Source organism: Lathyrus oleraceus, chromosome 3 (assembly GCF_024323335.1).
Source record: "Lathyrus oleraceus cultivar Zhongwan6 chromosome 3, CAAS_Psat_ZW6_1.0, whole genome shotgun sequence".
NCBI classification, from domain to species: Eukaryota; Viridiplantae; Streptophyta; class Magnoliopsida; order Fabales; family Fabaceae; genus Lathyrus; species Lathyrus oleraceus.
The window spans coordinates 234,343,388-234,364,213 of NC_066581.1; the positions used below are offsets into that span (position 1 = coordinate 234,343,388).

Genomic DNA, 20,826 nt, shown 5'->3' on the forward strand with positions numbered 1-20,826 from the left:
CATTCCTTTTTGGAAAGGCCTCAGTAGCGCTTCACAGAATTACTTTGGTTGGTGAATTTATTAGTTTTGTTTCGCTTATGATCAGTTTAGTCTGCAGTTTAATTTATTGTGCACGCTTAATCTGCTTTGTATAGTAATAATTCATAGGTAGCAACAGTAGAGCATAATAGCTATTGCATAATAAAATTAAATAAACAGCTTCAATAAAAATGATCATAATGTAATACAGGAAAGGAAAACAATGAAATGAAAGAGAAATAAACATGAATTCAACTAACATTAATAAATAATCTAACTTAAAACTAAATAACTTAGAAAAATAACTAAACTCTATCCCTCTGTACGATCGCTGGCCGGAGGAGCGAAAGAGTTAACATGATGTAGCAACTCGTGGAACTGATTCGTCATACTGCTCATGTATCCTAGAACTTCTTGTCTCATGTTAGTAAATTCTCCTCTGAGGGCGTCTTGTTCTGACATCAAAGCTTCAATGGCGGTGTTATAATCAGTTCCGGGCATATGATGTCGGAGGTCAGGTATGGCTGATTCTTCGGTCGGAACAGGCTGAGGAGGAGGGTCAATATCATAATAGCCGGATGGTGTCTGAGGGTCAGATTCAGCATGAGGGATCTGGTCAACATAATTCTCATAGTCATTACAAATCTCATAATCCTGGATGGATTCAGTGGATCTAGCAGGAGTTGGGGTTTCATTCAGGTTATAGAGCCAGTTCCTTTGGTTATGAACACTAGTCCTAGGATCGGGCATGGTGAATAGGCAGAGAACCTGGTTATCAATAATAAGCTCAAACTCATCAGTCCCTAGGTTTGCTATAAACATAGTGTTGAAGAGGAAAGGTATACTCATAGTAGTAATGCCACCAAAAGGGCTAAGGTCAAGCATAGGCTGACGTAATCCAATAGCATTACCTATCATAGTTATCAAACCGCCTATTCTAATGGGTGCTCTCTCATCCTGGATAAGGTGGTCCAAATTAGCTAACATAAAAGTGGCACCGTTTACTGGACGGTTCTGGGAAGCACAAAATATGATGAAGAGTTCATCACGTGAAACTGAAGTACTATTTGGCTTCTTCCCAAATAAAGTGTGGGTCAGGATCTTATGGAAATAGCGAAAGGCCGGGTTGTGTATGTTTCCAGAGAGAAACTCATGTTCTTCGGGCTCATCATTTCCAGTCAGCCTACCCCAAAAGTGTTCAAGCTCTCTATATTCAAAAAGTTCTTCCTGGCTTACAGTGAATGTATCAAAGGAGGTAGGGAAACCCAAAAGGTTGGTGAAGTCTCTAATATTAAATTGGTACTCCATATTGAACATTCTGAACTGGATAAAACCTCTGCTAATTCCTTTTCCATGGCTGGGTAGATAGATTAATGAGCTAAGGAATTCTAGTGTGAGTCTCCGGTAGGTGGTGAAATGTCTCAGGATAGGGGAGGTCTCCCATCCTATCTGATTCAGCAAATACAGGACACTCTGTCTCAGTCCAAGGGCAGTCATAGCCCAATCATCAGCATATAAACTAGGTAGCATCTCTCTAGCGGCTAGTTCTTCAAACTTTTGTTTCTGAGTCATTCCTCTGAACTTGATACCCATACGATCAATATGTCCCATCTGGTTAGTGTTAGCTAGAGAAAGGAAAACATGAGTTTAAGTCAGGATTTGGCCAAATGCCGAAAGAAGAAAAAATTATTATTGTTATTTATATATATATATATATATATATATATATATATATATATATATATATATATATATATATATATATATATTATTTTTTTTTTTTTTTTTTGAATAAATCAAGAATGAATACTAAACAGAAATTAAAGGAATAATTAAGAAAGAAATAGGGAAATGATAATAATAGAATAATAAAATGACAAATTAATTTGTGGGTTGTCTCCCACTAAGCGCTTTGTTTAAATGTCGCAAGCTCGACAAAGAAACTGTTAAATATAATCTATAGGTCCTGGGGGCGTTTCGTCTAAGTGCAGGATTTGCGAATCCTCGTTGGTTTCCGCAAAGTGATAGTGTTTCAGACGTTGCCCGTTTATGGTGAACGGTTCTGTAGATTTTCCTTTTATTTCTACCGCTCCACTGGGAAAGACTTTAGTGATATGAAAAGGCCCTGACCATCTGGATCGTAGTTTTCCCGGGAATAACTTTAGTCTAGAGTTAAATAAAAGTACTGCGTCGCCTTGCTTGAAGATTTTCCTTGATATACGCTTGTCATGCCATTGTTTTGTTCTTTCTTTATAGATTCTGGCATTTTCATAGGCGTCTCTTCTGAGTTCCTCTAATTCGTTTATGTCAAGGATTCTCTTTTCACCGGCGGCTTTATAATTCAAATTTAAATTTCTAATAGCCCAATAGGCTTTATGTTCTAATTCTACCGGGAGGTGACAGGATTTTCCATAAATGAGCTTAAATGGGGTCGTCCCTATGGGGGTTTTATAAGCAGTTCGGTATGCCCACAAAGCTTCTGGTAATTTCAATGACCAATCTTTCCTTGGCGTGGCGACCGTTTTTTCTAGTATTTGCTTGATTTCTCTGTTAGATACTTCCACTTGTCCACTGGTTTGAGGGTGGTAAGGTGTCGCTATCCTATGTCTTACTCCATATTTAAGTAGTAGTTTTTCGAGTACTTTGGATATAAAGTGCGATCCACCATCACTGACTACTATTCTTGGGATGCCAAATCTCGGAAATATTATATTCTTAAAGAGTCTAGTTACTACTCGGGTGTCGTTTGTTGGGGAAGCTATAGCTTCGATCCATTTTGATACGTAGTCAACTGCCACGAGTATGTATTTGTTACCGAAAGAGGATGGGAAAGGTCCCATGAAGTCTATCCCCCACACGTCAAAAATCTCTACTTCCAAAATACCTTTTTGCGGCATCTCGTCACGTCTAGATATGTTTCCCGTGCGTTGACATCTGTCACATTCCTTAATAGCCGCATGTACGTCCTTCCATATAGTTGGCCAATAAAAGCCAGCTTGTAGGATTTTAGAGCAGGTCTTGGATGTACTTGTGTGTCCACCATAAGGAGCGGAGTGGCAGTGTTGGATTATATTTTCTACCTCTTCTTCGGGTATACATCGACGGAAAATACCATCGGGGCCTCTTTTGAAAAGTAAGGGATCATCCCAGTAATAGTGTTTTATGTCGTAGAAGAATCGTTTCTTCTGCTGGTAAGATAAAGTAGGTGGAACTATTCCGGCAGCTAAATAATTGATTAGATCAGCGTACCATGGTGTGACGGATATAGCTAAGGTGGTTTCTACTCGCATGTCGGAGTTGTTCTCTTCCAAAGTAGCTATAAGTTTGTCATACGAGAAATCATCATTAATTGATGTTCTCTCCGGTTCAAGGTCCTCAAGTCTAGAGAGATGGTCTGCTACTACGTTTTCAGTTCCTTTCTTGTCCTTGATTTCTAAGTCGAATTCTTGTAGCAACAAGATCCATCTTAGGAGTCTAGGTTTAGCGTCCTTTTTTGTTAAAAGGTACCTGATAGCAGCGTGATCGGTGTAAACTATTATTTTGGCTCCTACCAAGTAAGAACGAAATTTATCTAGCGCAAATACCACTGCTAGGAGTTCTTTCTCGGTAGTGGCGTAATTCATTTGCGCTTCATCCAGGGTTCTGCTTGCGTAATATATAACGTGAAGCTTTTTATCCTTTCTTTGTCCTAAAACAGCACCTACAGCATAATCACTGGCATCGCACATTATTTCGAATGGTTCATTCCAGTCTGGTGTCTGCATTATGGGTGCTGAGATCAATGCTTGTTTAAGAGTTTGAAATGCTTTTAAACAGTTATCGTCGAATATGAATTCGGCATCTTTCATCAATAGTCCGGTTAGAGGTTTAGTTATCTTAGAGAAGTCTTTGATGAATCGTCGGTAAAAACCGGCGTGTCCTAAAAAGCTTCGTACTTCCCTCACGGTTCTTGGGGGTTGAAGATTTTCGATTACCTCTATTTTGGCTTTGTCTACTTCAATTCCTCTGTTCGAGATGATGTGTCCTAAAACAATTCCTTCTTGTACCATAAAGTGGCACTTTTCCCAGTTAAGTACTAAGTTTACTTTCACACATCGCTCAAGGACTCTTTCTAGGTTTTCAAGGCATTCTTCGAAACTTTGTCCGTATACAGAAAAGTCATCCATGAATACTTCCATGATGTTTTCGAGAAAGTCGGCGAAAATTGCCATCATGCATCTTTGAAAGGTTGCAGGGGCATTACACAGACCAAACGGCATTCGTCTATAAGCGAAGGTACCAAAAGGGCACGTGAACGTTGTCTTTTCTTGGTCATCAGGGTGAATTGGTATTTGAAAGAAGCCTGAATAACCGTCTAGATAACAGAAATGTGAATGTTTTGCTAATCGTTCTAACATTTGGTCAATGAATGGTAAAGGGAAATGATCTTTTCGGGTTGCTTTGTTTAGTTTCCTATAATCAATGCACATTCTCCATCCTGATTCGATTCGTTTAGTTATAGTTTCTCCTTTTTCGTTTTCAATAACGGTTATGCCTCCTTTCTTTGGTACAACGTGTACAGGGCTAACCCATTTGCTATCGGATATAGGATATATAATACCTGCTTCCAATAACTTGGTTATTTCTTTCTTTACTACCTCACTCAGGATCGGATTTAGTCTTCTCTGGTGTTCCCTAGAGGTTTTACAGTCTTCTTCTAACATGATGCGGTGCATACAAATAGAAGGGCTTATTCCTTTAAGATCGGTGATGTGGTATCCTAGTGCGGTTGGATATTTCCTTAAGATATGTAAGAGTTTTTCTGTTTCGAGTCTTCCTAGATCTGCATTAACTATCACAGGTCGTTCAAGTTCTAAGTCTAGGAATTCATATCTCAGATTTTTGGGAAGTGTTTTCAGGTCAGGGGTTGGTTTGTTAAGACATTGCGTAGGGTCCGGTGTTATTGCTAAACATTGGTTAGATTTGTCCTCTAAAAGATAGTCTGATGATTTGTCTTCTCCTAACTCTGCTTCTTTTATGCATTCATCGATGATATCCATGAAGTAACATGTATCTTCTATTGCAGGTGCTTTCAAGAATTGGGAAAGAATGAATTCAATTTTCTCTTCACCTACTTCGAAGGTGAGTCGTCCTCGTTTTACGTCTATGATTGCACCGGCAGTTGCTAAGAACGGTCTTCCTAGTATAATAGGCGTAGTATCATCTTCTCTAATGTCCATAATTGTAAAGTCAGTGGGAATGTAAAACTGACCTATGCGTACGGGAACGTTTTCAAGGATTCCTACAGGATATTTGATGGAACGATCTGCTAGTTGCACAGACATTTTGGTTGGTCTTAATTCTCCCATTTCCAGTTTCTTACATATGGATAAAGGCATAACGCTAATTCCGGCTCCTAAATCGCATAAAGCTTTGTCGATGACAAATTTTCCTATGTGACAGGGTATAGAGAAACTACCCAGATCCTTGAGTTTAGGAGGCATGTTTTGGATTATAGCGCTACATTCGGCAGGGAGTGTAACAGTTTCGCTATCCTCAAGTTTCCTCTTATTAGAAAGGATTTCTTTTAAGAATTTAGCATATGAGGGCATCTGCGTAATAGCTTCGGTGAACGGAATTGTAACGTTTAATTGTTTAAGGAGGTCAACAAATTTTCTAAATTGGCCCGCATCTTTGGTTTTAACAAGCCTTTGAGGGTAAGGGATAGGTGGTTTGTAAGGTGGTGGAGGTACATAAGGTTCCTTCTTTTCTAGGGTTCCCTTATTACTCTCTTCCTTTTCCTTAGGTTCACTTTCCTCAGTTGATTTCTTAGGGTTTTGGTTTTCTATCCTTGGATCAGACGGTCCTTCCACTTCCGTTCCACTTCTTAATATAATTGCATGAGCTTGGCTTCTCGGATTAGGTTGGGGCTGTCCAGGGAATGTACCAGTTGGGGCAGCAGTAGGTGCTTGTTGTTGAGCTACTTGAGATATTTGTGTTTCCAGCATTTTGTTATGGGTAGCCAAGGCATCTACTTTGCTTGCTAGTTGTTTAAGTTGTTCGCCAGTGTGTATGTTCTGGTTTAAGAAATCTTTATTGGTTTGTTGTTGGGAAGCTATAAAGTTTTCCATCATGATTTCCAAGTTGGATTTTCTAGGGGTATTATTGTTAGGCATGGATGGATTTGGTTTCTGATATCCCGGAGGTATAGATGGGGCTTGATTTGGAGACTGTCCAGGTGCGTACAAAGCATTATTACTCTTATATGAAAAGTTTGGATGGTTCTTCCAATTTGGGTTATAGGTATTCGAATAGGGGCTTCCTTGAGCATAGTTCACTTGCTCTGCTTGGATTCCAGTCAAAAGTTGACAGTCCGTAGGAGCGTGGCCTTGGATTCCACAGACCTCGCAATTCTGAGTTATAGCAACCACGGCGGCTGGAGGTGATACGTTTAAACTTTCAATTTTCTGGACCAAAGCATCCACTTTTGCATTAACGTGATCAAGGTTACTTATCTCGTACATGCCAGTTTTCGTTTGAGGTTTTTCCACCGTTGTTCGTTCGGTTCCCCACTGATAGTGGTTTTGGGCCATGCTCTCGATAAGCTGGTAGGCATCAGCATAAGGTTTGTTCATTAGTGCACCACCTGCAGCGGCGTCTATTGTTAACCTTGTGTTGTATAAGAGACCATTATAAAATGTGTGAATTACTAACCAGTCTTCCAAACCATGGTGTGGGCAAAGTCTCATCATGTCTTTGTATCTTTCCCATGCTTCGAAAAGAGACTCGTTGTCTTTCTGTTTAAATCCGTTTATCTGGGCTCTTAACATAGCTGTTTTGCTTGGCGGAAAGTATCGGGCAAGAAAAACTTTCTTCAACTCGTTCCAGGTGGTGACTGAGTTGGAAGGGAGAGATTGAAGCCATCTTCTAGCGCTATCTCTTAATGAGAAAGGAAAAAGACGAAGTCGAATTGCCTCTGAAGTGACACCATTAGCTTTAACAGTATCGGCGTATTGGACAAATATGGATAAATGAAGGTTTGGATCTTCGGTAAGATTTCCAGAGAATTGGTTCTGTTGCACAGCCTGCAACAGCGAAGGTTTAAGTTCGAAGTTGTTTGCTTCGATTGCGGGCGGAGCAATACTTGAATGCGGCTCATCTTGCGATGGAGCGGCGTAATCTCTAAGAGCACGAGCTGGTTCTGCCATCTCGGTTAAAGAAGGAAGATCTTTGAGATCAGGAAAGTCTATAGGAGGGAGATTGTTTGCAGCACGATATTCCCGAATTCGTCGTAAGACTCGGAGATATAGCTCGATATCGTTGATTCGTAAATAGAGCGGTTCGCCTTATGAGCGAGTGCGTGGCATACAAATCAACGAAAGAAAGAATAGAAGAAAGAGAAACCTTAGTCTCTACAGCGTAACGGAAGAGTTACGATATCGATTAGATAAAAGTCCCCGGCAACGGCGCCAAAAACTTGATCGCTCGACTGTGTGAGTCGAGAATGGGATACAAACTGCAAGTGCACAGTTCTATCGCATAGTTTTAAAAGATATCGATCCCACAGGGACTTATGAATCGATATACCGTTATCTAAGGTTACTACGTAAAGCTAAGGTGAAAAATGTTTGATTGTTTGGGGAAAAACTAAAAGCTAAACTAAGATCTAGATTAAATATTAATAAAACGGATATCGGTATGTAGTTCGTCAAAACTAGGGAATCAAGTCTTTGTCGGTTTCTTGGTTCTAAAATAAATCGTTTCAGTTAACTTTATTGGTTAAAGGTTTTATCTCAAACTCTCGCTCTGTTGAATAAACCATGATTTTATATTAATGTAGCTGTCACTTATAATTAAGTCAAAAACCATATTTTGAAAGCAATAAAGTTGCAGAAACTCTTTTTAAGAAAACACTGACCGTTTTAAACACCCTTATCTCAAACTCTCGCTCTGTTGACTCAGGTTATACAATTAAATCCAAATGCTTAACTCTCGTCCTCACATTCAATCTTTAAAAATACTTTTTGGAAAAGGTCAGCATTTAATTAACTCTAAAACTTGCTCTCGCCCTGATCTAGAATTAATGCCTAACTTACACTGTCCAGTTAAAACCTCAAACTCTCGCTCTATTGATTTTAACTTCTTTATGTCCTTTACTTTTGTAAAAAATCTTGTTATTAAACCTGTAAGTTGAGACCGTAAAAAGATTGATTTCAATTTTAAGTTTAAATAGACCGACTCAGTCTTGATCCCTTATTCTGCTTACTTTACATACCGATATCTAGGCGAATTAGCCAGACATGCTAAATAAACAAGAATACATATCATGCATAAACAGACTCATTCCAGGCAGATAATATAGATAAATAATAAAACAAAATATTAAATAATGATTAAAGAACCTGAATGCGTAATACAATAGTCTTGAACACTCCACCACAAGCCGGTAGGATTTGTTCTTTGATTCTTCAATTAAACAATAAATTAAACCAAGGAAATAAAACTAGAATCTAACGTAAGGTTAGATCCGATAAAAAGTTGCACAATAGTTTCCGGTGTAGAAACTATTATGCGAAAAATATCTAAATGCTAAAAAGGGAAAGGTAAATTGCAAGGGAAAAAGAATGTAGAACTTGCAAAAGAAATAAATAAACAATGTTAAGTTGCTGGAAAAGAAAAAAATAAGCAAAAGCGTAAAAAGAAAGAAAATTGGCAAAGCTTCGGCAATGTGAGCGTGGAAAAAAACCGAGGAACCCTTTTAGGTTTTTGAAGTAGCTATTTATATTGGTGCTGGCAACTGCTTTTCGTTTCCCAAGGTCTTCAACGTGGCTAAATGCACGGCGTGGATATAGGACACAAACTCCTCAACGTCTCTTCAAGTTTTCTGAGGGCGTTACTTGCGCCAAAAAAGTAGTGGAACGGTGTGACGCTCGTCACACCATGTGTGACGTCCGTCACAAGGTTGTTTTGCGTGACGCTCGTCACACACCCTGTGACGTCCGTCACAGGCACAACATTGGTGACTTGTGCGCTTTGGGCTGGGCTTTGGCATTTGGTTCCTTTTCTCTCCTTTTTGCACCTCCTTTTCTTCCATTTTCACTTGTTCTTCAAAATAGACTACCTGAGACAAATAGGAAGAAAATACCACGTAATATCTCATAAAATGCAGTAAACCGAAATAAATAGTCATAGAATTTAATGGAATTAAGTCCTAAAATATGATATAGTTTCGTGTTATCAATTGTGTTGCCTCTTGTGAGCCATTATGAGCTTCTTCAGAAGTTTCTTCCTCTAGACGAGCTTCAGAAGTTGGATCAGCTTCTAAACCATCAGCTTATGGATATTCAACTTCTGAAGGTTTGGTGGCTTCCGAACCACCAGCTTATGAGGTGTCTTCAGATACATGAAATTCTGAAAAACTTTCAACTAGCTCTAACATTTTATTGTCAAGCTCTTTGTCATCAAAATTGATGTGTATTGCTCTTCAACCATTTTAGTTTCAGAGTTATACACTTTGTATGTCATTGAGCGTTCAAATTATCCTAAGAAGACACCCTTTTGATCTTTGGCATTATATTTCTTTAGATAAACTTTGTTGTTTAAGATGTAGCATGCCCATTGAAACTTATGAAAATAAGGAATACTTGGCTTTCTTCCTTTAAAAAGCTCATATGATGTTTTTTTCAAAATAAGTATAATATAGATTATGTTCTGAACATAACATAATGCGTTTACAACTTCTGCCCATAAGTACTTAGGTAAATTATTTTCATGAATCATGGTTCTACCCATTTCTTGTAAAGATATGTTCTTTCTCTCTACAACTCCATTTTTTGTAGAGTTATAGGAGAAGAGAACTCATGAAGAATTCCACATTTTTCACAAAAGATTTCAAATGGCTCATTTTCAAATTTTCCTTCATGATCACTTCTTACTTTTAAATCTTTTTATTCCTTTTCATTTTATACTTGCATGCAGAAGATGTTAAGCACATCATATGATTAATTTTTAGTTATAAGGAATTCGACCCAAGTCCATTTGCTATAGTCATCAACTATGACTAATCTGTATTTCTTCTCATTGATTGATGCAATACCAATTGGATCAAATAAGTCAAAGCAATTGTAAGGGTATGAAGGTAGAGATAATGTTCTTTGTTTTGAAATAAGGTTTATTAATTTTTCCTACTTGTCATGCTCCACAAAGAGCATCTTAGTTGTAATTGAGTTATGGAAAACCTTTGAAAAGTTTTAACTTTCTAAGCTTAGAGACTAATATCTAGTTAGCATGTCCTAACCTTCTGTGCCAAAGCCATTTTTCATCACTCACTAATAGAAGGAAAAGTACCTTCTGATCATCCAATTTAGAGAAATTAATTTTATAGACATTGCCTTTCCTCCTACCTTTGAACACTATGGACTTGTCAAACTTATTCATGACTATACAATTGTTCTTATTAAACATTACTGCATAACAACTGTCACAAAAATGACTAATGCTCAGTAGGTTATGTTTCAGTCCATCTACTTACCAAGCATTATAATAGAAAGGAAGAATTACCAATAGTACTTGTAGCAATGATCCTTCCTTTCTAATTTCCTCCAAATCCCAAAGTTCCTTCCTCTTTCATACTTAGGGTTTGGAACATATACTTTTTTCCTATCATATGTCATGAGAAACCACTGTCCAGGTACCAAGATTGTTGTTTTGCTTCTCCTTTGAAGCATATATGATGCAAAGAAAATTTCAGATTTAGGTATCCATAATCTTATGGGTCTTTTGGGGTTAGTTCTGAAAGTTTGTTTCTTACTTTGTACCTTAGCCTTCATGTAGTAGGGCTTGGGATCATTCAAGACTTTTGGTTTAAAAGTTTTATGTCTTGAATCATCCTTAGCCTTTGGTTGTGAACCCTTTAGAACCTTAGACTTTGATATCTTAAGTTTTGATCTGTTTAGAACCTTTGACTTTAGAGCCATTGGTTCTGGTTTCTTCAAATCCTTTGACTTTGAAGTCTCTGGTTCGGGTTTCTTCATAACCTTTGACTCTATAGTCTTTGGTTCTAACTAGTTCGGAACCTTTACTTTGTCAATAACTGGTACAAAGTGAGAGTATAACCCTTTATGAGTAGAGCTTGGAGAATGAGGATTCACTGGTTTAACTAAAGTTCCAAACCTTTGATTGACAGGTCTTTATGAAAAACCAATGCCTTGTTCTTTACTCCTACTTACACCATAAATCATAGATGCAAGTTTTATCCTAACAAAGCCTTTATGAAAAATTCCCGAATAGCAGCTTCATGCTCATCTGGAGATTTATCAGACACTATTTGAACTTGAGCAATATGATCTTTTTCTAAAACTTTATTTCTAATTTGCAAAGATTTTAATTCACTTGTCACAATGTCATATTTCTTTTTCAAAATTTTCGCGTGTTTGGCTTTGTCTTGACACCGACCCATAAGGTCTTAAGCAAGAGTAATTAAATTAGAACGAGATAGTTTATAAAATTCCTCTTCTTCTTTAGAATCTGTGCCAAAATCTGAGTTAGATTTTGTGTCTGAAGATGTTAGAGCCATCAAAGCTAGATTGGCTTCTTCGTCATCTTTGTCAGATTCTTATTCTTTGTCAAGCTCATCCAATGTTGACATGATACTTTTCTTGACTTTTTTTTAAAGTTGTCATTCTGATAGATTCATTTCTTTGACTTGTCCTTATGAAATTCTAGACAATCATCAATAAAGTGACCAAACTTCTTGTAGTTGAAGCATCCCTTCTGATCATCTTACTTGTCTCTGGAACTTGATCCTCTGAAGCCACTACTTCTGCCAAAGAACTTTTTTGTTCCTTTTAGCCAAATACTAAAATCTCTTGATTATGAAAGCTACATCTTCTTCATCTAAATCTTCTTCAGAACCTCATGCATGAACAACTTCTTCAGTTTCCCATACTTTAGAAGACTTAGCAAGTTAACTAACAGACTTCAAAGCATGAGACTTTGGTTTCTTTGCAGGTTCATATCTTATAAGCTCCATACCATGACTCTGGAGATTTCTTATCAAACTTTCAAGAATTATTTTGTTTAAGTCCTTGGCTTTTTTAATGGCTGTCACCTTTGGTTCATATTTGGCAGGAATACTCCTAAGAATCTTCTTGACATGATCAGAAGTTGTATAGATTTTGTTCGGAACTTGAAGTCTAGATACAAGAACTTGAAACCTTGAGAACATGGTTTCAATATCTTCATCTTCCTTCATTTTGAATAGTTCATACTATTGGACTGAGAGGTTCGCCTTTTCCTCTTTTACTTGTTGATTTCCTCCATAGGTAGCAACCAAGGATTCAAAATTAGTTTTTGTAGTAGGTTTATTGTTTATTTTGAGGTACTTATAATGGGGTAGAGCACCTACTATAATGCTACTCACTTTGTGATGTTTTTTATAGATCTTCTTTTGAGCAGGAGTGAGTCTTTTTCCATCAGCAACTATTCCTACTCCATCAATTGGAATATTAATACCATCTTCAAGAATGTCAACAATTCATCATCAACACCTATGATGTGAGTGTACATCATACTTTTCCACCATTCAAACTCAGTAGAATCTCCACTAAAGGTTGGAGGTTTAAAATTATAGTTATACTTTTTTAGAAGTACTATAATTGAAATTCTTGCAAGCAGATCCCTGATGTCGTACACGATGTCACGACCTCAGGGTAAGCACATTATCACACCACAAACCATAGCAGGATAAACAAAATAATATAATAGTAAATAACGCAATCAAATATTAACCCAGTTCGGTGCAACGTCACCTACATATGGGGGCTACCAAGCCAGGAAGGAAATCCACTATCATAGAATTAGTTTGAAGTCCTAAACAACGTCAGTGTATACAGACTTCTCACCTAATCTCTACTTGTGGACGTTTCTATCTAGGGCATACCTAGATATGAGACCCATCTCACTTCCCTCAACCACACGATAACACACGATAACACACAACAGAAAACCACAATCCACTCTTGCTTAAAAGATTTTGAGGGATTGTTAGTTACAACTTAATACACCAGGTCCAATTCAAGTATCACTGTGATACTCAAATGGCTCACACAAAGCATACACATGAAACCATAATGCTAACAAAATACTGCACTGCTTCAGTGCATTCTTAGGTTTAGAACTCCTCTATAAATAGCAGTGAGAGGCACGGGCTTCAGTATTTGATTTTAAATAGATCTAAGATCTCTGCTCAATCTTCTGAAGATATGATTTCAATCAAATCACATGTTTCCTAAAATGTCTTGATATTGTTACTTCGTAACCAAGTCAAGATACAATATTCTTCAGGTATGAGGAAAATGCACAATAATATACTAGAGCTAAATGTTATGAGAATCTTTAGATAAATCATTTAAGGAGACTAAATCTCACAACCAACTTAAGCTCAATTACGCTGATGTTGAAACAACATGTCAGGACATCTTGTTCCACATCTATCAAATATACTTGTTTTTCCCAAATGCAGCCAATCACAAAATGACAAACCTAACAATCTCCCTCTTTGGCAAACTTTGGCTAAAATAATCTTTTCAACATTCAATTGTAAAAAAATAGAAGGATAGAAACAAGGATGTAAATCAACAAGAAAACATATGACATCCTTTCTCACACAGTCACCTGAGGCAGGCACAACGAACCAACATGCCTCATACTGTAACAAAAACATAAGCACACAAGAAAATAATTCCTTCTTTCTTAGACAAGATGTCAGGAAATTGTTCCTGACATCATGAACACCAGAAACAGATCAGGCGCTCCCCCTGAGTATGAAAACCATAGGATGAGTTACCCCAAGGGTTACTCCCCCTACATACCTGCATATGTTCTCCCTCAAGGAGCAAAAGGGTCAAACAACAATATTCAAACACACCTACTATCCCTTTTTAGCCATAAAGTTGACAAATAAACGACAATAACCATACCAATAATGTAAGTCACACAATATTAAGAGGGTTTACAAACCAAGGAGCACTTATAGAGTGCATAAAATAGAATCCAAGGCACAACCCACAAAAGAAACAAAATCAGAAACAACACACAAAAGATCTAGAGATCAGTAATCTTCATCACTGCTGGTATCTTCCTCATCACTTGCATCAGTCATGTCTTCATTATCTTCTTCCATCATCTTTCACACCACCTTCTTATTCAGAGAGAGCCTCAATCAACATTTCAAGTTTGCTCTTCCTTTCAGTATAGCTTTTTATAGTTTCATCCAAAGTCTTGCAGCTATTTTTCAGCTCAACTAGGATGCTTGTTCTATCAATGGACCATGAAGGAGTCTGTCCAGATGTCATAAAAATGTCTGGGACATTTTTCCTAGTGAACAACCTATAATGAAATGAGAGAGGAGGGTCCCTTTTGCATGTACTATTAAAATTGATTAATATATTGGGGTTCTAACTCAGGATAACTCCACAGATCAAAGAGGGAAAAGCTATTGGCATTTTCACAACATAAGTGGCAACATGCTTCATAGGCTGATAAAAAACATAGGAACCAAAATCAAAATTTGACTTGGTCCCAACAATATAGATGAACTTACCTAGCCCATTAGCTATATTGGAGGTGTGGTTGGTTGGCACCCAATTTGCAGCTTCAATTCTATGGAGAACAACATACTTAACACTCAAAGCACAAGCAAACAATTTCCTTTTCCTTAGCCATTCCTTCACTTGCTTAGTAGTAATCTCTTTGCATATGACATTGTTAGATACTTCAATTTCAGCTTGTTCTTCTTCATTTCTGCCCAAGAACCTGTTGATTATTTCTGGAGAAAAGCCACACATCTTCCTCTAACATACACTTTTATGGATTCCTTGCTCCTTTTGTTGTCACACTCCTTGGAGATGTTCACAATAAACTCTTTGACAAGCATTTCATAACACTTGCCAAATCCTGTTATAGTTTTCATTAAGCCAGCTTCTTGGATCAGAATCAACACCTCTTTACATTCAAAAGCATCCTTCCCTAATTCCCTTTCCATTGCTAACCTTCTTTGTTAAACATATTTCCATTTTTCAACATTTTCAACAAAGTGAAAAGAAATGTTGTCAAGTGAAACTTCAGGAATATTGGTTGGTATCCTCTTCCCAGAGGCTTGCTTTCTAGAAGTAGAGATTATGTCCTGAACATTGTGTTCGACATCATGATCAGATTCACTAGTATCAGAGGGAACTTCCTTCCTTTCCAGGGACTTATTCTTAGATACATGAGTCACCACCTTGCTCCATTTTTTGTGGGACCAACACTAGCTTTGTTTCTGACAGATGTTGAGGGAGTGCTGAAGGATCCAATAACTTGGCCTTTTCTATTCCTCAATCTTTTAGCAATTCCATGAGCTAGTCTTTGTTCAATAGGAATACCATCAGAGTCCAGTTCCTCAATATTAACAATGTCAGTGGGTTGACCAACATGGTTTTTATCTTTGTTACCCAACTCATTAGTTATATATTTAGACCTTTCTTTGGCTTGAGATTTCTCAGTAGATAGAGTAGGTGCATGCATATCAGGATTATCTCTAGGGTTCTCAGCATTGTTATCCGGTTGGGACAAGGATGTGGAGACACCCGACACGACATTTGTCTTGGGGTCAATCCCCAATACTTGAGAGATTAACACACAAATATTCTTATCAACATTGTCTCTGTCATCAATGATCATGCTAGATTTACTCAAGGTAGTAACAGATCTAGGTTTATTGTTGGTTCCAGAACCTTCAACATTTTTTATAACATTTGTCGCTCGGGATAATCTTCATACATATTAACATTAGGTTTAATGCTAATAGGATCAAGATACAGACTAGTCATGGACATGGGTTTCTTCACAACAATTATGGGTTAAGGATCATTCGTATTTCTAGCAGATATGGAGGGAGTGGAATAGATACTTAATTTAGTAGGCTTGCCTTTTCTTGAAGATGAAGTTTTGGCCTTTCTCATGAGAGTTTCATGGACAGGAACGATCGAGGGGGGAACAACATCAATAATGATATCAAATAGATCTATCTCAATGCCAATATTTTTAGGGTTTGATTGATCTTTGAAGGATTTGCTTGGAGTGGAGACAAAAGGTTGTGACATTTTGGAAGTTTTCAGTAGAAAGGAGATGGACAAATGAAGATGTCTGAGAACGAGTTTGAGAGAGAGAATGCAAATGTTAGTGTGAAGGTGACTAGGGTGCAATATTGGGAAAATAAGAAAAAGGTGTAATGATGGACTTTGAGTTTTGTGCAAAGTTAAGTGGAGGGAAGAGAAAATTTGATTTCTTTCTCCTCTTCAGTAATTTCTATAATTCTTCAAGCATGCAAATGCCCAATTAGCCCCTTAGTTTTTCAATTTTATTTGCATCTAGAGCTTTGGTAAAAATGTCTGCTAGTTTCTTTTCAGTAGTTACATGCTTAAGAGTGATAATTTTGTCTCCCACCAGATCTCTAATGAAGTGATGACGGATATCAACGTGCTTAGTTCTGCTGTGCTGAATAGGGTTCTTGGAAATGTTAATAGCATTTAGGTTGTCATAGTACAATGTCATGGCATCTTGCTGGACATTGTATTCTTCTAACATTTGTTTCATCCTAATCAATTGAGAGCAACTACTTCCTGCAGCAATATATTCAGCCTCAGCTGTAGATAAGGACACACTATTTTAAACAATTCATACTTGTTGAAATACAAGAGACTAAGAGACATTTGAATAAACCGTGTGGTAGAGTGAGGACTGCCTCCATTTATAAACACATGTTCAGACCATATATTGTCCGATGTGGGACTCTTAACACACCCCCTCACGCCCAGGACTAGACATTTGGAGCATGGAAATAAATGGTGGTAGCCCGATAACGGAAACCATAGTAGGTGGCCCACTGGATCTTAAACGAGGCTATGATACCATGTTAAGAATGTGTGATTGGGCCTAACTCAACTCTACAAAACTGGTTGGTAGAGTGAGGACTGTCTCTACTTATAAACACATGTTCAGACCATATATTGTCCGATGTTGGACACTTAACAATATTGTTGGACTAAGAGGTCATCTTTTGCCTCTTTTACTTGTTGATTTCCTCCATAGGAAGCAACCAAGGATTCAAAATTAGTTTTTGTAGTAGATTTATTGTTTATTTTGAGGTACTTAGAATGGGGTAGAGCATCTACTATAATGCTACACACTATGTGATGTTTTTTTATAGATCTTCTTTTGAACAGGAGTGAGGATCTTTAAATCAGCAACTATTCCTACTCCATCAACTGGGATATTAATATCATCTTCAAGAATGTCCCACAACTCATCATCAATACCTATGATGTGAGTGTACATCATACTTTTCCACCATTCAAACTCAGTAGAATCTCCACTAAAGGTTGGAGGTTTAGAAGTATAGTTGTTCTTTTTTCAGAAGTACTATAATTGAAAATCTAGCAAGAAGATCCTTGATGTCGTACACAATGTCACGACCTCAAAGTCTTCACATTATCACAACACAAACAATAGTAGGACAAATAAAATAGTATAACAGTAAATAACATAATTAGTTATTAACCCAGTTTGGTGCAACGTCACCTACATATGGGGGCTACCAAGCCAGGAAGGAAATCCACTATCACAGAATTAGTTTGAAGTCCTGAACAACGTCAATGTATACAGACTTCTCACCTAATCTCTACTTGTGGACGTTTCTATCTAGGGCATACCTAGATATGAGACCCCTCTCACTTCCCTCAACCACACGATAACACACAACAAAAAACCACAATCCACTCTTGCTTAAAAGCTTTTGAGGGATTGTTAGTTACAACTTAATACACCAGGTCCAATTCAAGTATCACTGTGATACTCAAATGGCTCACACAAAGCATACACATGAAACCATAATGCTAACAAAATACTGCACTGCTTCAATGCATTCTTAGGTTTAGAACTCCTCTATAAATAGCAGTGAGAGGCACGAGCTTCAGTATTTGATTTTAAATAGATCTAAGATCTCTGCTCAATCTTCTGAAGATATGATTTTAATCAAATCACATGTTTCCTAAAATGTCTTGACATTGTTACTTCGTAACCAAGTCAAGATACGATATTCTTCAGGTACGAGGAAAACGCACAATAATATACTAAAGATAAATGTTCTAAGAATATTTAGATAAATCATTTAAGGAGACTAAATCTCACAACCAACTTAAGCTCGGCTACACTGAATGTTGAAACAACATGTCAGGATATCTTGTTCCACATCTGTCAAATATACTTGCTTTTCCAAAATGCATCCAATCACAAAATGACAAAACTAACAATAATCATAGTTTACAACATTGTTTTTGGGACCAGATATTTTAGACACATCAATTATGTTTTTCTCTCAGCATCTTGTATGTATCACTATTATGTGTTAGAGCACAAACCAGACTATGATACCAACAGAAGGTGAGAAAAACACAAGAAGGGGGGTTGAATTGTGTTAGCCTTTTCTTTCTTTTCTCAAAATCTCTTATCAGATTTTGAACTCAAAGTCTAGAATCTGATACTTAGTTAAGTGTTTGCAGTGGATAAAACAAGTAAGAGTTATATATATATATATATATATATATATATATATATATATATATATAGAGAGAGAGAGAGAGAGAGAGAGAGAGAGAGAGAGAGAGAGAGAGAGAGAGAGAGAGAGAGAGAGAGAGAAACATATTTATCCTGGTTCGTCCCATAAATCGAGAGTAGTCCAGTCCCCTTACACTACCAAGGGATTTCATTATAATCATAACTTATTACAAATGCTCAAGAACACAAACACACGACTTCCAATGCTCAAAGACACAAGTAAGAGACTTCTACTGCTCAAGCACACAACAAGTGACTTCAGATGCTCAAACATACAAGCAAGAGACTTCTTATAATCTAACCTACAAAGAAAAGATTGTATGTTTCTTACACTTGATATACAATCAGAGGTGTACAAAAGTACAACACACTAAGACTCTTTAAGACTTCGGAGTTTCTAAGATATACAGATGATAAGAAATTCTAAGTTAAACTTGTGCTTTTTGTTTGACAGAGTAACAACTCTTTTATTGTCAAAGGTTGGTTAATTTTCTTCTAGGACAAGTCTTTAGCTTCTTATATAGAGAGATAGAAAGGAGTCGTTGAAGAGAAAATCTAGGACAAGTGAGTCTAAGAGAAGCTTGATCAGAGGCGTTGAAATGTTACTTGATGTGGTTAATCCCTTTAAAAAGATATATGAAATCCATTCGCTTCAAGAGGAATTAGTTTTTGCATCCTAGTTGTTTGTGAAGATTTTTTTATTTAAATCTTCACATGATGAAAAGAAGATAAATTTCTCTGAGTCTAAAAGTGACATATCAGAGTCTCCTCGATCCATGTGTAAACTAACCTCAGAGTCTGATAGTGACCTATCCGAGTCTTCTTGATCCTTGCGTTGACTGACATGAGAGTCTGAGCCTTCAGATTCTCAGGTTGTGATCCTTTTGAGTCAGAGTCTTCAAAGATTCACTTTCTTCAGAGTCTAGTCTTTAGAAGTTGACCTTCTTTAGAGTCTAAGTCTTCAGAGTCTGGTCCTGATCTTTTAGATTCAGGATCTTTTAGCTTATCCTTAAATGTTCTTTTTAGTACCAGAACTGACTTTATATCATAATTTTTAGTCTATGGTCCTGCGCACTTGAATATATGTTAGTATACCTAATTGTTCTTTACATACCTTGTTATCATCAAAACCTTAGAGATATGGTACAAACCAATTTTGATCCAACATCTCCAATATCACATAATCGATCATCAATATCTTCATTAACTTCGTGTCTTTCTGACATCGCATTTTGAATTTTATTCACTTCACCATGCCACATCCATAGTGTATAATTTTTACAAGTTCCATCATAACATATGTGATAGAATATTTATTTCTTCGGATTTTTTTATATTCCCGCATACAACACAAGGACAATAAAAGAATCCATTATTGCTGTGAAGATTTTGTTCTGCGTATTCAACCTTTCTCATGCACTGGACCTAATTTATCACCTTTAATCCAACTACAGTCTATAATAAATAATGAAATTTAAACCAAAAGCTTGTAGTATCATTTAACAATACAACAACATGATAAGTTATAAAACAATCTTCATCTTCATATCATTCAAGCACAACAATATATAACATTCCCAACAACATAAAAATAATCTTCATATTACTCAATCATAATAACACAAATGACACACTAATGTTACACACAATATACTAACATTTACATAATATTCTCACATACTAATATGTTGCATACACATATATACAACAACACTCTCACATATATACAACCTACACTCAAACAACATACTAGAGGTTCATACGCACACTACATATGAATATGGTTCAATCAAAACAATATAACATTTAACAACACCCAAACCTAAAACATGAGTGATGATAAAGGTGAAGAAATATATAAAGTACCATAAATTGAAGAAGAAGTTGACCAAGAAACATCTTTCATGTATGCTCGTGCTCGCTTTCGTCGAATATGAAGAAATAGATAAAGTAAACCATGATCATGTAAGTTGAAGAAGAGGATGTTCCAAGTAATGAACGAGAGGTAAGAAGGTGAAATAAATAAACTAAATATGTTTTTCTATCACTTTCGTCTGTTCTTTGATAGGACACTTGTGTTCTGAAGGAAATAAACTAAATATGATATCTTTTAATTATAATGAAACACATTTCACCATGGTAGATAACACCAACCATAGTGAAACATATTAACTT

General features: G+C 36.8%; 1 pseudogene; it reads left to right on the top strand.

Moving 5' to 3' along the window:
* The first annotated feature begins 6,720 nt into the window (after window positions 1–6,720).
* Window positions 6,721–6,820, top strand: LOC127133796 (uncharacterized; annotated as a pseudogene).
* The last annotated feature ends 14,006 nt before the right edge of the window (window positions 6,821–20,826 follow it).